Consider the following 14855-nt stretch of genomic DNA (forward strand, 5'->3'; position numbering starts at 1 on the left):
ACTAAATTACTATTACACAGTATAGGACGATAAAGCCTAGATTTATACAAGGGAACTTTAATAAACAAGTATTCAATTAAGTTCAGTTTCGCATGTATTATATCATGAATAAATTTAATTTGCCTTAAATTACGTCGAACTTGAAGAGCAAGTAAATCCAATCTAGCGAGAATTTCCCTATCGGGCAGATCGTATAGTTTAAATTTATATTTTAACCAGGCCAGAAAGGAAATCTGTACTGACTCCAAAACTTGAGTAATGCTAATGAGGTTACGGTTCCAAATCAAGCAAGCAAATTCCAAATCGGAACGTACATATAATAATAATAATAATAATAATAATAATAATAATAATAATAATAATAATAATAATAATAATAATAATAATAATAATAATAATAATAACTATTATTATTATTATTATTATTATTATTATTATTATTATTATTATTATTATTATTATTATTATAACGGAAACATAAAATTCAATAACAGGTTTAACCGTCTTCCTTATAAGTTTCGAAGTAATTATTTTTTTCTATAATTTTATGTTTTTTTTGTTGTTTTCTTTTTGGTATAATGCAATGCAATCTTTCAATTTTCGTCCCACGATTAGACCGTGTAGGCTAAAGTAGACGCTGATGATAAGAATAAATGAAATGGTGGAGTGAAGGAAGTTGGATAGAACTGATTAACCATAAGCAAACCCAGATACACAGTGTTTGTCCACCATGAAGTTCATTTCGTGCGAACTGGGATCGAACCAAGGACTCCATGCACCAGAGGTGAACGCTCTACCACTGAACGACAGCAGACCCTTTTTAGAAGGATAATGTGCACATGCATACATTAATCTAAAATCTTAAAATCTACGAAGACATTTTAGTATTAGTTTAGGAAACAATAGAGAAATGGGGGCGTAACTGATGATCACCAAACCAATAACATTTCACGAATTATATATCTATATATCTATATATATCTATATCTATATATCTATATATATATATATATATATATATATATATATATATATATATATATATATATATATATATATATATATATATATATATATATATATATATATATATACAGATATAGGCATATAGATATCGGATTAATGGTTGCTAAAGTGTGATTTCGTAACTGCGAAATGTCTTCAAGTCGTTGATCGCACCAGTACTAACATCTGGTAAAATTGTTACTTAACAAACTCAGTATAAATAAAGCATCGAAACCACAAGTTATAAGTTGTAGCGTTGATAAGTCATTAATGTGTCTGCCTGTTGAGTGGGCAGCGCGAGTTCGAGACTCGATACACCGATAACTTTTTTTTTCAAAATACATTTCTATATTTTTATATATGTTATTAGTAATTGCTTTCTTGCATTTTTTGTAAATTATCTTAAATTATTGGAGGTAAAGTAAAGTCAGGAAGGTTAAAACACATATATATGATTGCTTTATCCGTAGGCCTATGTGCAGTCCAAAGATGGAGCGGGTCAGTGGGTCAAGGGTCAACGGAACGTAACCCACGGTGATCCACCACCCACCGGAACCCACTTTGACCCACCGGCCCATTCTGACCCACCGACCCATTCTGACCCACCGATCCACTCTGACTTAAAATTGCATTACGACCCACCGACCCATTCTGCTCAGTACAATGTAGACAGCTTCTGAACATTAGTGAATTTGTCTATGTTTTACTTTCAAGGCATCCTTTTTCTTTTGTTTTTTTTAAAATTTGTTTTGTTTAAAAAAAGAACATCAGGCAATTTTAGATATTGATATTTGCAATTGTGATAATAGTAATAGGACTTATTAATTAGCTTCAATACGCAGCCTGTGACTTTCTAGAGGAGCTAACTACTGGGGAAAATGTTTGAATCATGTGTAATATATGAGTTATTGTATAAAAAATGAATGAAACCATATGTGTGCGATCATCACATCCAAATTGCAAAGTCAAATGAAATAATTTAAGATAATTTACATTGTTAGTCCCCAATCCCAACTGAGAAGCTATCCTACGCGTATCGGTTTCATCATATTACATATTCTAAGGGGGTCAGAATTTTTGCGAAACATTTAGTATCTCACAAGCCGTTCAACTTGGAGAACTGAAATTCAGTATATTAATTCTTTATTATAAATAAACAGAACATGTCCTAGCATTAAAAAATAATCTCTTTTATTGAAGGGGACATTTTCTGTATAGTGCCGGACAGAAGTCTTTGTTAAGTTTCTACAAATATTGATATTAGCCACTGCTTTGAAACAAATCTGTTGTTTGGTGTGGAGAAGAAACAAACTTGTGGATCAAAGGTTTAAGAACAACTCATGGCATTCCATCAGAATGATAATCACGATATCACTTTGACATATTCACCATGTATTTGGAACTTGCCTCCTCTCCCCTTCGAAGCTGATATTTGAAGACGATGGAAGATGAGCTCACAGTTTAAACCAATATATTTATATACCGAATTTAAATTCCTCTTACAGCACACATGTTAATGAATGTAACATTATAAAAATCCGACTGGAACCAAATGCTACATACACTATAGTAAAAAAACAAATCATTTAAAGCAGATAATCAGTTTTAACGAGAACACAAGACATACAAGCTCGATGTCATCACTTTTAAATAAACAAAAGTTATAGAAATTGACCTCTTCCTCACATCATACCGAAATTTATGAAAATGCTTGGATAAGTGCTTACTCGTTTTCAATAAGGATTGTATATATCTTAAGACGGCGTTACTTTGCACATCAAAGGTTACTTTGCATAAACTATCAAAAGTTTCACAGTCCTCTGTCGGCAAAGCCATGAACAGAAAGGATGAAGTTTCAACTGGCACCGGAAGATAGAACATCTAGCTGTATTTTGGCTATAATGTTGGCGGTTACCATCAGCTCTAATTACCGAGAGGGTTCATTGTTCTAGAGGTATGGAAGGCAGTCACTGGAAAGGCTGCCAAAATTTGAAAAATATCACGAACGAGATTTTCCGTCAAAGTTAAGTCAGTTTTGTAGAATAGTACTTTGTATAATGGAACTTCGATGCAATAGCTGAAATTGAAATGTGAAACGTTTTAAAGTCATATAAAAGTAAAGCTGAGAGAAGACAGTTACAGTCTCTAATCAGGGTTACCTTGCACCGGGCCAAAATACCGCTTACACAGGAAATTATTACTACTGTAATCTCCTACATTCACAATTTAGGCAAATTTCCTATTTAGAAAGATGCTGGAATGAATTTCTTGTTGGAAAATAAATTATGAACAGTGGCGGATGAAAAAAAAAGTAGTTTGAGAGAGAATTCACTCACAAAGACTTCGTTTTTTTTTTGTTTTTTTTTTTTTTTTTTTTTTTTTTTTAGAAATGACTTGACTTTTTGGGGAGAGGACCATCAGCTTATATGCATAGGAATGAGTAACATTAGATATTTTAAAAAAAAGAAATCATGCAATTTGGGTGGGTTTCAGCCCGAAAGTCACAAATCCCGTAAATGTCCCACTAATTAAGGGTAGGATGATATTGTTGGACATAAGGAATAACCAAGGCAAATCAGTTCACGTGGATTTTTTTTTATTTTCCTGAGTTTTCATTTTTGTGGGACATATGCTAAACTATTACAATGTGGTTCCTGTGCCAGTAGCAGAAAATACATAATTTTCTTTACAAATATCGATAATTCAAACTAAGTACTGATATCAGAAGGATCATCATTCTAATATTAATTTTTGTAGACTGCGCGTAGGTTTGTGTAGAAAGTAAAATGTTTATATACTGAAGGGAAAACGTTGCACAGAGACGTTATGTTCGTATGGCGGACACATTTTTTTTGGTATGTTGTGCAAAGTAACCCCAGCTATGGGGTTACTTTGCACCAAAGTTTATATTTCAATAACTGTGGTTATATTGAATGTTTACTAATGAACTTGCACAAATGGTTTAATTATACAGTAGAGCGTCGATTATCCGAACGTCGGTCAACCGAACGACTGCTTAACCGAACTGTGTACTCGCTCGCACCTGTTACTCTCCCACCCTACCGTCCATCATCCCCCTCACTCCCGAACCAAGTTTCCCACAGTAGTCGCCGCACTGAGCCACCGCTGGCGGATCATTGCTTCTAATGGGGCCTTCATAAGGCGCTGCTGACCGGCCAAGCCGCCAGTCGCTGTGTTTCAACAATCAGCACACTTCTTTTTATAAATAAATTTACTGTACAGTACTTCTTTTTGGCAAATAAACATGTACAGTTCGATTATCCGAACAAACCAGTTTTCCGAACACCCATGTCCCCCAATTACTTCGGATAATCGACGCTCTACTGTATATCTAGCTATTACATGTTAAAATACAATGTTCTAAATCATTACATTTGTAAGTTACATACGATTTTCTTTAAAATGGATTAAATCTTATGCAAAGTAATCCCTCTTACGGTACTAAGTTTCATCTCACTAACGCGAAGTACTCTATTTGTTATGTATTTTTAACCCTCTTTCCTCTATTAGGATACGCACTTTAATAAATATGACGTGAAAACAATCCAGTTTGAGGTAGGTGTTAACTATGTTAAAAACTTCACACCGAAAGGTTCAACCATTTCCTTTACGTTAAACAATGTCCTTTTCATTTGTATAATACAGACGTACCCTCATGCGCAAAAAGAATGCGCGTATACTCTAACCCAGGATTTTTTGCAATTATTTAATTTTCCTTATCTTTGCTGGTGAAACTCAGTTATCAGTAACTGGAGATAATAGAAAGCAATCCAACTACGAAGATATTTCCTAAAAAGATAGTTATATAATAAAAAATATAAGCAAAAAACAAAATTATGCTCACTTTTGTGTACACTGGCAATAATGCTTTCGAGGGAATTTTGCAGTAGCAGACCACGACTGCAGAGGGAATTTCACGTTTGATAGTATCGTAGTATCCACAAGTTGAAACAAGGAACTAGAAATTGGTGTAAAATATTGCATTTACTGGTTTAAACCTAGAGTGTAAATTGTCTGCGAAATATAAATTCGCTTATGTAACCAATAAGTTGTATGGAAATATAGAAACAAAGTGGAAATCTGTTTTCTAAAGTTTGGAAGTGACATGCTATATAGCAATGAGCATTTATTTGTTAAGAAAAAGATAGGCAACAAAACGTAGTCTCTGTGGTCAAGTAGATAGAGTGGCGGACTTGTAGTTCTTATATATTATAGAAAGTTTATAGTTTTTGTGTTAATAGGAACCGAAACAATATAATAAGGAAATACTATAAGGAAATAAGGAAATAACTTTTTGTTTCCTCTAATGAAGTATTTATTCAGAATTCGTGTACTATTAGTAATAGCGATTGTTGTCAGTTTATGGTATGGTATGCTTATTCCTCCCCTCTCCGTTTTTGCACAGCAGTAGAAACATTAACTCACTTCGAGTGTGTCGGCGAGTCAGGAAAAGAAAAAAAGACATGCGCGACCTGCAGCCTTACAGTCACAGCGAATGAAGTAGAATAGCTCGTTGTGATAAAAAAAAAAACTGATGTTAAATTATTGTTCTAGTGTTTGTGTGCATGTGTGTGTTTCTTTTTAGAGTATTGACTCTCTCTGTCTCTCCTTTTTACATATCCAGAAGTGCAATAAATGCAATCATAAGTCTGTGCAAGGAATAAGGAATGCTTTCTTTAAACAAAACTAAATTATACAACTTTATTTGTGAGGAACACAAATGCTCCCACAATATGCCATGGATATTAACTACAATCTACCGTTCTACCGAATTACACAGTAGCTTGAAAAACTGATAATAAAATGATGTAACAGCCATATATTTTTTTTTTTTAGCATGACGACACATTAAATATAACAAATTGTTTTTTGCGATTTCAAATCATCACTTTACGTGTCGGTGTAAGCATATTCTTTTTCACATTCGAGCGACGAAAGCAGAAAGTGTGGTGATATAAAAATCGAATACGAGATTTCAATGAATTCAAGTTACAGGACCCCTACATATCGAAAAGTGATTTTTCGATGTCTGCCCATCTATTCGTCTGTCGGTTAGTGACGCTCTTACATGCATTCAATTAGAGGCCATATTGTTCAATATATCTTGACCGAATTCTGGAAATAACGTTTTAATAATATACTATCGCTTTGAATTTTATATCCTTCGACACCTAAAAGTAAGGGTAGTTTAATGAAGGATGAAAATTTAAAATAATTCAATTTTCCTAAAAAAAAAAACAGCTGTGACGATTTTATTATTTTTTAAAAAAAATATATATATTTTTAACAACTCTCCACCGTAGTAATAATCATTTTTCTGAAAACATACACACAGTGTAATTTACTGTACGGTATGCGTATTTTTGCACAATTTTCTCAACCATAGTTCATAAGTAAATGTATCATTAATAACCCAACAATATGACAACATGTAAACATTCAGAAGGAATAGCTTTCCCCATGATATTACCATTAACAGCTCAGGCAATTTTGTCCATGTTTCGTAAAGAAATGTTTCGTTAATAAACTAAAATACAGCATAAATCGTTTATCCCGATAACATACAGAAGGAAATGTCCTTGCAATTATTTTTTTACAATTTTCTCAGTAATAACTGAGACAAATTCGTTGTAATTTTAGTAAAAATATTTTCTGTTGTAATCTTACAATATAGTATAACTCGGTTGTTCTGAAAGGAAAAGCCGAAAAAATAGTTGACTTTGACAGTGAAGTTTTTCCCGACGATTTGCTTAAAAATTACTCGATATACTTGGTCCAGATTGTAAATAATTTGCAATATGGCATAAATCGTTTATCCTCAAAATTACAGATAAAATAGTTTACCTTTGGGGTAAGTGTTTCCCGATGGCCTTCCCAAAACAACTCACAATATGTTTGTTGTTTATATTTCATAAATAAATGTTACATAAATAACCTAGCTATAATTCCCTCATCGTGAAGTGGTATAATTCCCTCATCCTCAGAAACCTAGAACTGGTATATTACTTTTGACAGTGTTTTACCCTGGGATTTTCTCAAGAACGTCTCAGGCGATTGTGTTCGAATTCATAAATAAATGTTTTATGAAAATGCTAACAATATAGCATAGGGCGTTTGTCCTGAAAAGATCCAGAAGGGATAATTTATACTTGATGATTTTCATGATTTTCTCAGAAATTACTCAGACGCTTTTCCTTATAGTTAATATACAATTATATCCTTAATAATTCTAATATATGGCTTAAGTTATTTCTAACGAAATATAACCAATGCATACTTTATTTTTGGACCTGAAGTTTCTTCTAACAAAGTTTTCCAAACGCATTATTTTATTCGCAATTTCCCAAATAAATGTTTCAATAACAGCTGCAGCCTAACATGAGTCAGTGTAAGAAATTCGAGCGAGAAAGTACAGTGCGTTTGCTCCGTACTCTGTCTTAAATATATTTTTTAATGTTTCCTAATCACGATTTTCCGAACAAAATCGAAACTTCGTTTTAATTTTGCCTTGTTGTGGTCAAATGGTTCAAGTGTATTGGTTCTGGACTTGCTTTCTAGTGAGAGCTAGTGTATTTTCGTCCAGGAGATGTGGCACGTCGGTTCAAGGAAAAAAGTGTTTAAATAAGCTTAACCAAGCTAATCAATAATACAAAGAAATAATACAATGTTACGATAGTATCGAAGAAACGTTGATAATATTAGGTATGTGCAACTTAAATGTCCAAACGATGATTGTCAATTTCATAGGTAAAAGAGTAAACAAATACAATGCCAGGTTAATCAGTGTTCTCTAGATAAAGCTATCCTACAAAGAAGTGATTGAGATACCAAAAAATGTTTTAATCGCTGGGAGACATTATAAAAGAATACAGAGGATGAGAGAGGGTTTAATACTGCAAATCACGTATAGTCTGCACCTTCGTTTGAGGGTGAGTATTGAGGTCCGTAGGCCTACATAGGTTAACATTGAAATGAATATTACAGCACAATAACTGTTTAATATTGATAGGGGCTTGCTGAGAGGTTTGCAGTGTATTTGATGGGGTTTAATATTGTAAAGATCCTTGGGAACTACTGAGCCTTCTCCACTCTACACAGTAAGTTAAATTCGTGCTTAATTAAAAAAATATTTGTTTAAATTTAAAACGGTTGACCGTTACCACCTGCCCATCACGGGCAGCAATCCGCCAGTAATTCCTTGTTTCCGTTCGGCAGGAGCTCAAGTGGTTCGTATTCCACGTTAGTCAGTAGGTCACTGTTTCATATAGCCTCGTTGCTGAAAGGGACGATATACTCAAAATCACATCACACATCTTTGTGTTTGATTTTTGTTTTAGACCATAAGTGTCTTTGTTCATGAGCTCCTTCGTGGCTAAGCGGTTAGCGTACGCGTCTTTGGCGTGGGAAACTCGGCGAGACCTCACGTCAATCGGAGTGCACGTTAATCAGTAGGTTGACGTCTCATACAGCTTCGTTGCTGAACGAGATGTTAAACGCAAACTCACTGTCTTTGTTAATGAATTTCTTTGTGTGTGGTTTTGCATATGTGTGGCGTACACATTACATTTTGATTTCTACGCCATATGTATCTAATTACATACATACCTATAGAACGAACACAACAAACTTCTAATATCTACATTGTTTGTGTATGGAAAGTCATCACGCGGCGCTGCATGGGGGAGTCATGTGTATGTAATTCCATACATATGGCAATCAACGTGTTAAGAAATGTATAACAATAAGAAATAATAATAATAATAATAATAATAATAATAATAATAATAATAATAAGAAGAAGAAGAAGAAGAAGAAGAAGAAAAAGAAGAAGAAGAAGAAAGAGAAAATGAAACGATCCCTTACATAATTTATAAACATAAGTTAACATTTATTGAAGCATATAACTGCAATGGAATTAAGTTATTTCCTTCTCTCCCTGAACGGAACAGCCCTTATTGTGCGAAGGCGTAGAAGAGAACTTGTGGCACTCACGACTTTGGGGTGGTGTGTGGTCAGAATATCGTACCCCTTTGTTGCAGTTATTCCAGGTAGAATATACAACAAATAGACTTTTCTGTTACTATTAAAGTTAATAATTATACTCATTCCCTCAATGTGATACTTCTGGCTTCTTAACTCTATATAGACAGCTGATCCATGGAAGAATAGTTGATAATAATAATAATAATAATAATAATAATAATAATAATAATAATAATAATAATAATAATAATAATAAATAAATAAATAAATAAATAAAAGAAACTCGACAAATATTCTTGCAAATAAAAAAAAAGTTTGCGTCGCACTGATCACTGTTCACCGTGTGCCGCGTTATACCGATTGTGACACACTGGAATATAGGATAAGGCTTTTTAATTTTTCCCAACTATTTCAACTCCTTCAATTGAAACGCATCTATAATAATAAGAGAGTGAATTTAGTCTTTTTAACCTTCGACTAAGAAATACGGTTCGTGAGAATTTCATTTAAAAATAATATACTCAGAATTGTATATAGTAGTTTCTTTTATTTCAAACTACATATGTCCTGTAACTGCTTTTTGATTGAAATTATTTGAAATGGAATCTAAGTTTTACGTCCACGTTGATGGCGGCTAAGCTAAAGGAAACTGTGATGATGAGAAATGAATGAAATTGTCGAATGAATAAAGTGTGAGAAAACGGGATAATCCCGAGAAATCCCACGCACACGGTGTTTGTCCAGCACAAGGTTAACCAGTTATCAAACCAAGGACACCGTGCGCCAGAGGTGAACGCTCTACCACTGAAACACCGCGGCCTCTGACATTATTTAAAGAGAAAGCGACTACTTTAAGAAAACTTGATGACGAACACATTTATTAAAAAATACCAGCTATTCGTGAAATATTGCTTATAGACAGGGGTAGATTAAGACTTTATGGGATCTGGAGCTGACTGTTTTAAGGGCAACCTATGTTACGAATAGTTCCAGCGCATAAATTTCCATTGCTGCCTTCCACTGTGTCATATGCTTTTCAAACAACGGAGAACTATGCTGTAATATTTTAATGTGCTCCAAGTTTACAATAATTAGTTTAATTACATTCATTATTAAGAGTTAAATAATTATATTCATTATTAACAATTAAATACTGCTGATGGAAAGACTTAATTCTAGCGATACCGTGAGCGTAACGAACCGAAAGAAATTTAGCATAGGTCTGAAGCCTATAATATAATAAGTTGATTGTTATATTTTAGTATTAAACAGAGGGATTTTAAGGGTCCCCTGAGCTTGGGGTCCCGGAGACTGGGCTCCATTGGCTACGCCCTTATTTCGCTAATACAGAACGCCGGAATTTGTGGATGTGTTAAGAAAAGACCTATTAAAAGTCAAACTATGATATAATTTTACATATTACGCATCTAATAATCATGTCCTTTTAAGAAATAAATATAATGCATTGAATCAGGGACGTATTGAGAGTAAGGTCCTGGAAGCTACCCTTTTCCAAAACTCAAGCACTCGTTAATAAACCTTTTTCCCTCTTCAGGTTCTTCTATATCAGATTTGAGGCAGTGTCCAAACTGTGGGCAGTACGTTGTTGTTTTAATTCTAAGAACATACCATAGTGCCATTGATACCAGGCGGAATTAAAGAACACTTTTAAATGGGATTACAATTTCAATTCCTTTCTGTTTATAACGTTAATATATTAGAGCAATACACTCATTTCTATTTGCTATTTTTGTTATGCGACATACGTAGCAGACAGTTTTCCTTACATTTGTCTCAACAATATTTTTGATTTCGTTTGTGCTCCAATGCAGTTTGTTTAAAATAAACCGGTTCATTATGAAAAGTAAAATAGTTTAAAAGAAATATATAACTGTTGCATTATTATTATTATTATTATTATTATTATTATTATTATTATTATTATTATTATTATTAGTAGTAGTAGTAGTAGTAGTAGTAGTAGTAGTAGTAGTATTGATATTTTTGATACATTAGAATTACGTGCTTACGAGGATTCGTGTATGGTCCCCTTCCGAAAAGAAAACCTACATACTTGCCTGCACTGAATGATAGACGTATCAGTCATACTGTAGACGGGTGTGCTAGGCGATACAGCCCAGAGCGTGAAAAACAGACTAAGACCATAACTTGCAGTTCTTCTTGCCGATTGATCCTACTTTCTACCTGTAATGATATTTCGGATAATACGGTGTGTGACATAACTAACTAACTAACTCTATGGCCTATGGATCCCGCAGGTTCAGTGCCGCATTCACAAAAGCTCTCCACTGACTTCTATCCTTAGCTAATTGCATCCAGTTTCTACTTTGTATTCCTATCTCTGCCAGATCCATCTTAATATTATCCTCCCATCTGCGCCTAGGTCTTCCTAATGGTCGTTTTCCTATGGGTCTTCCAGTCAAGACTTTGAAAGCGTTTCTACTTTCTTCCATTCTAGCTACATGACCTGCCCACCTAAGCCTCCTAGACTTGACGACCCTAACAATGTTGGGTAAACCGTATACACTATGTAGTTCCTCGTTATGAAGTTTCCGCCATTCCCCATTCTCGTTCCTCTTGGGTCCGAATATTCTTCTCAGGATCCTGTTCTCAAATACTTTCAGTCTATGTTCTTCCCTCAGAGTAAGTGACCATGTTTCGCAGCCATACACAACAACAGGCATGATTATCGTTTTATATATTTTAAGCTTCAAATTCTTCGACAGAATTCGCGACGACAAGAGATTTTGAACCGAATAGTTACACGAATTCCCTGCTCTTAGTCGACATTTAATTTCTTCGTGATTATGATTTTCGTCAGTTAATATTGATCCTAAATATTTGAAAGTATCCACTTTATCAAAAGTATTATTTAATATTTTAACGCCTCCACAATTTGCCGTATTACGGTCCCGACGCACTTCCATGTATTTAGTTTTCTCTGCATTTACTTCTAAACCCATGTCCCTGCAAGCATTTAATAAGATCTCTGCATTTATTTCTACTGTTCTTCTATCATCCCCTATTAAATTTACATCATCAGCATATGCCATAACCTGGTGAATGCCGTTTAACTGTAGGCCCTGGTTGCTGTCTTTGATTTTCCTTATAGCGTATTCCAGCACAAAGTTAAATAATAATGGCGACAACGCATCTCCTTGTTTCAGGCCATTTTGGACGTGAAAGCTCGCGGACAAAAATTTTCCTACCCGGACTTTACTTTGGGATTCACTTAAGCATATCTTAATTAATCCAATTAGTTTTCTCGGTATTCCAAGTTCTGTAAGAACGTTGTACAATGTTTCTCTCCTAACCGAGTCGTAAGCCTTTCTAAAATCAATAAATAGTTGATGTACTGGGATATTGTATTCCCACTTTTTTTCGAGTATTTGGCGAATGGTAAATATTTGGTCGATAGTTGATCGATTTCGTCTAAATCCGCACTGATAATCTCCAATAATTTCATCTGCGTATGGGGTCAGTCTTGCTAATAGAATATTTGAAAGGATTTTATAGGACGTTGACAGAAGAGAAATGCCTCGATAATTATTACAGTCAGTTTTGTCGCCTTTCTTGTGAATTGGAACAATGATTGATTCTTTCCACTCTTGTGGCAATTCTTCCTTGTTCCAGATAAGGAGAATGAGTTTGTGTATTTTGTTCCACAATTTTTCGCCTCCAGCTAAAATTAACTCAGCCGGAATTTCATCCACACCCGGAGATTTGTGTTTCTTTAATTTCTTTATAGCGGCTTCTACTTCTATTCGATTGGGTTCTGGAATATACGGTTCTGCGGTGTGTATCTCCTTTTCTCCACGCGCATTAGTTTTTGGCTGCGTGTTCAGCAAATCGTCAAAGAAATATTTCCATCTATTTAAGAGGCTATCCGTATCAGTGAGAACTGTTCCGTCAGCTTTCTTTAATATATAAGCACGAGGTTGATAGCCTTTCTTAAATTCGCTTATCCCCTTATACATGTCCCGAATATTTTTATTTTTACTATTATCTTCAAGTTCCTTAATTTTAGCTTTCAAAAAATCGCGTTTCTTTGTTCTAAAAGTTTTGGAAGTTTCTCGCCTGATATCTGCGAAATTTTGTGTAGTTATTTCATTCGGATTTTGTAGCCACCGTAATTTTGCCTGTTTTCTCTTCTCTGCTAGTTTAATGCATTCTTGGTCGAACCATGGTTTGTTCCTACGTATTTCCGCGTGTCCCAATTTTTCTATTGCTGAACTTTTAATGCTATCTCTAATTTCAATCCAAGTATCCTCAACACTAGTGCATTCCGAGTCTTCTAAAACTGAGAATCTATTCGAAACTTCAATCTGGTATTCCTTTCTTACATGGCTCTCTTCTAATTTCTTTAAATTAAATCTCTCCGTTTTCGGACATTGAATATTACCTTTATTGAACGATAATCTCTCCCGTATTATCGCTACTACCAGGTAGTGATCAGTGTCACAATCAGCCCCTCTAAACGACCGGACGTCAATTATGCTAGATTGCCTTCTTCTATCTACTAAAACGTGATCAATTTGATTATGTGTTTTTTCGTCTGGTGATGTCCAAGTGTATTTATGAACGTCGCGATGTGGGAATTTTGTACTCTTCACGATTAGGTTTTTGGATGTTGCAAAGTTCACGAGTCTAACACCGTTGTCATCACCTTCCTTATGCAGACTTTCGTTCCCTATAATCGGTTTGAAAATATCCTCTCGTCCTACCTTCGCATTGAAATCCCCTAATAGAATCTTCATATGGTATCGCGGGAGTTGGTCAAATAACCGTTCCACTTCTTCGTAAAAACTATCTTTTATATCGTCACCCTTATCTTCAGTTGGAGCATGTACATTTAAAACAATAATATCACACCACCGTCCCTTGAGAGTAATAAAAGAAAGTCTGTCAGTAACAAATTCAACCCGTTTAATTGCTGGTAATATTCGTTTGTGAACGAAAACCCTGTTCCCAACTGGTGATTTTTATTTCCTTCCCCGTAAAAGAACGTAAAATTTCCGGAATTCTCAGATCCATTTCCTTCCCACCTAACTTCCTGAACTCCTCCTAGGTCCATCCTGTATTTCTCTAACTCACTCGTAACATATTTTAACGCGCCTGCCCTATAAAGACTTCTAATATTCCATGTTCCAAATCTCATGTCCATTTTCTTTTGCAGAGGTCGTGCCAAGTTATCAGTCCTTGTCCGAGGCTTTTGTGAATGTTTCTGAACAAGTACCTTTTTTTAAAGGATGAGGGTGTTAGCCTTACCCAAACCCCCAAGCTGGAGGACCACTCCTAGTCGTCTGTCCGCGACTGCTTATTCAGTATATTCGCAGCTAACCTCTATATCTAGAGGCCTTCTCCCCGATCCGCAACCTGAGGACGCGCCATGCCGTGGTGACAGGAACCCACGTTACACGGTGTGTGAAATAAACGATGGTCAGATAAGCGAGACCATAGCATATTGGTGTTTCATGCACCTAAACCTGTAAAATATTTGTGCTGAAAACATCTTTCAATCACTAGCTAAATTTGTAGGTGTGACCGCACATCTTGCCCTATAAAGTGTATTCTTAGAAAGTCACTATCTTTAATCTTTAGTAAAAAAAAATAAATAAACAAAATTGATGGTATTGGGTTCGATCTGGTGTCAAAACAGTATAAGAACTAACAGTCCGCCACTCTACCCACTTGATCACCTAGACTACGTTTTGCTGCCTGTCTTTTTCTTAACAAATAAATGCTAATGGCTATAGAGTATGTCACTTCCAAACTTAAGAAAACAGTTTTCCTATTTGTTTCTATATTTCCGTACATCTTCGTTA

This window comes from Thermobia domestica, chromosome 6 (genome assembly GCF_964235325.1).
Source record: "Thermobia domestica chromosome 6, izTheDome1.hap1.1, whole genome shotgun sequence".
In the NCBI taxonomy this organism is placed as follows: domain Eukaryota; kingdom Metazoa; phylum Arthropoda; class Insecta; order Zygentoma; family Lepismatidae; genus Thermobia; species Thermobia domestica.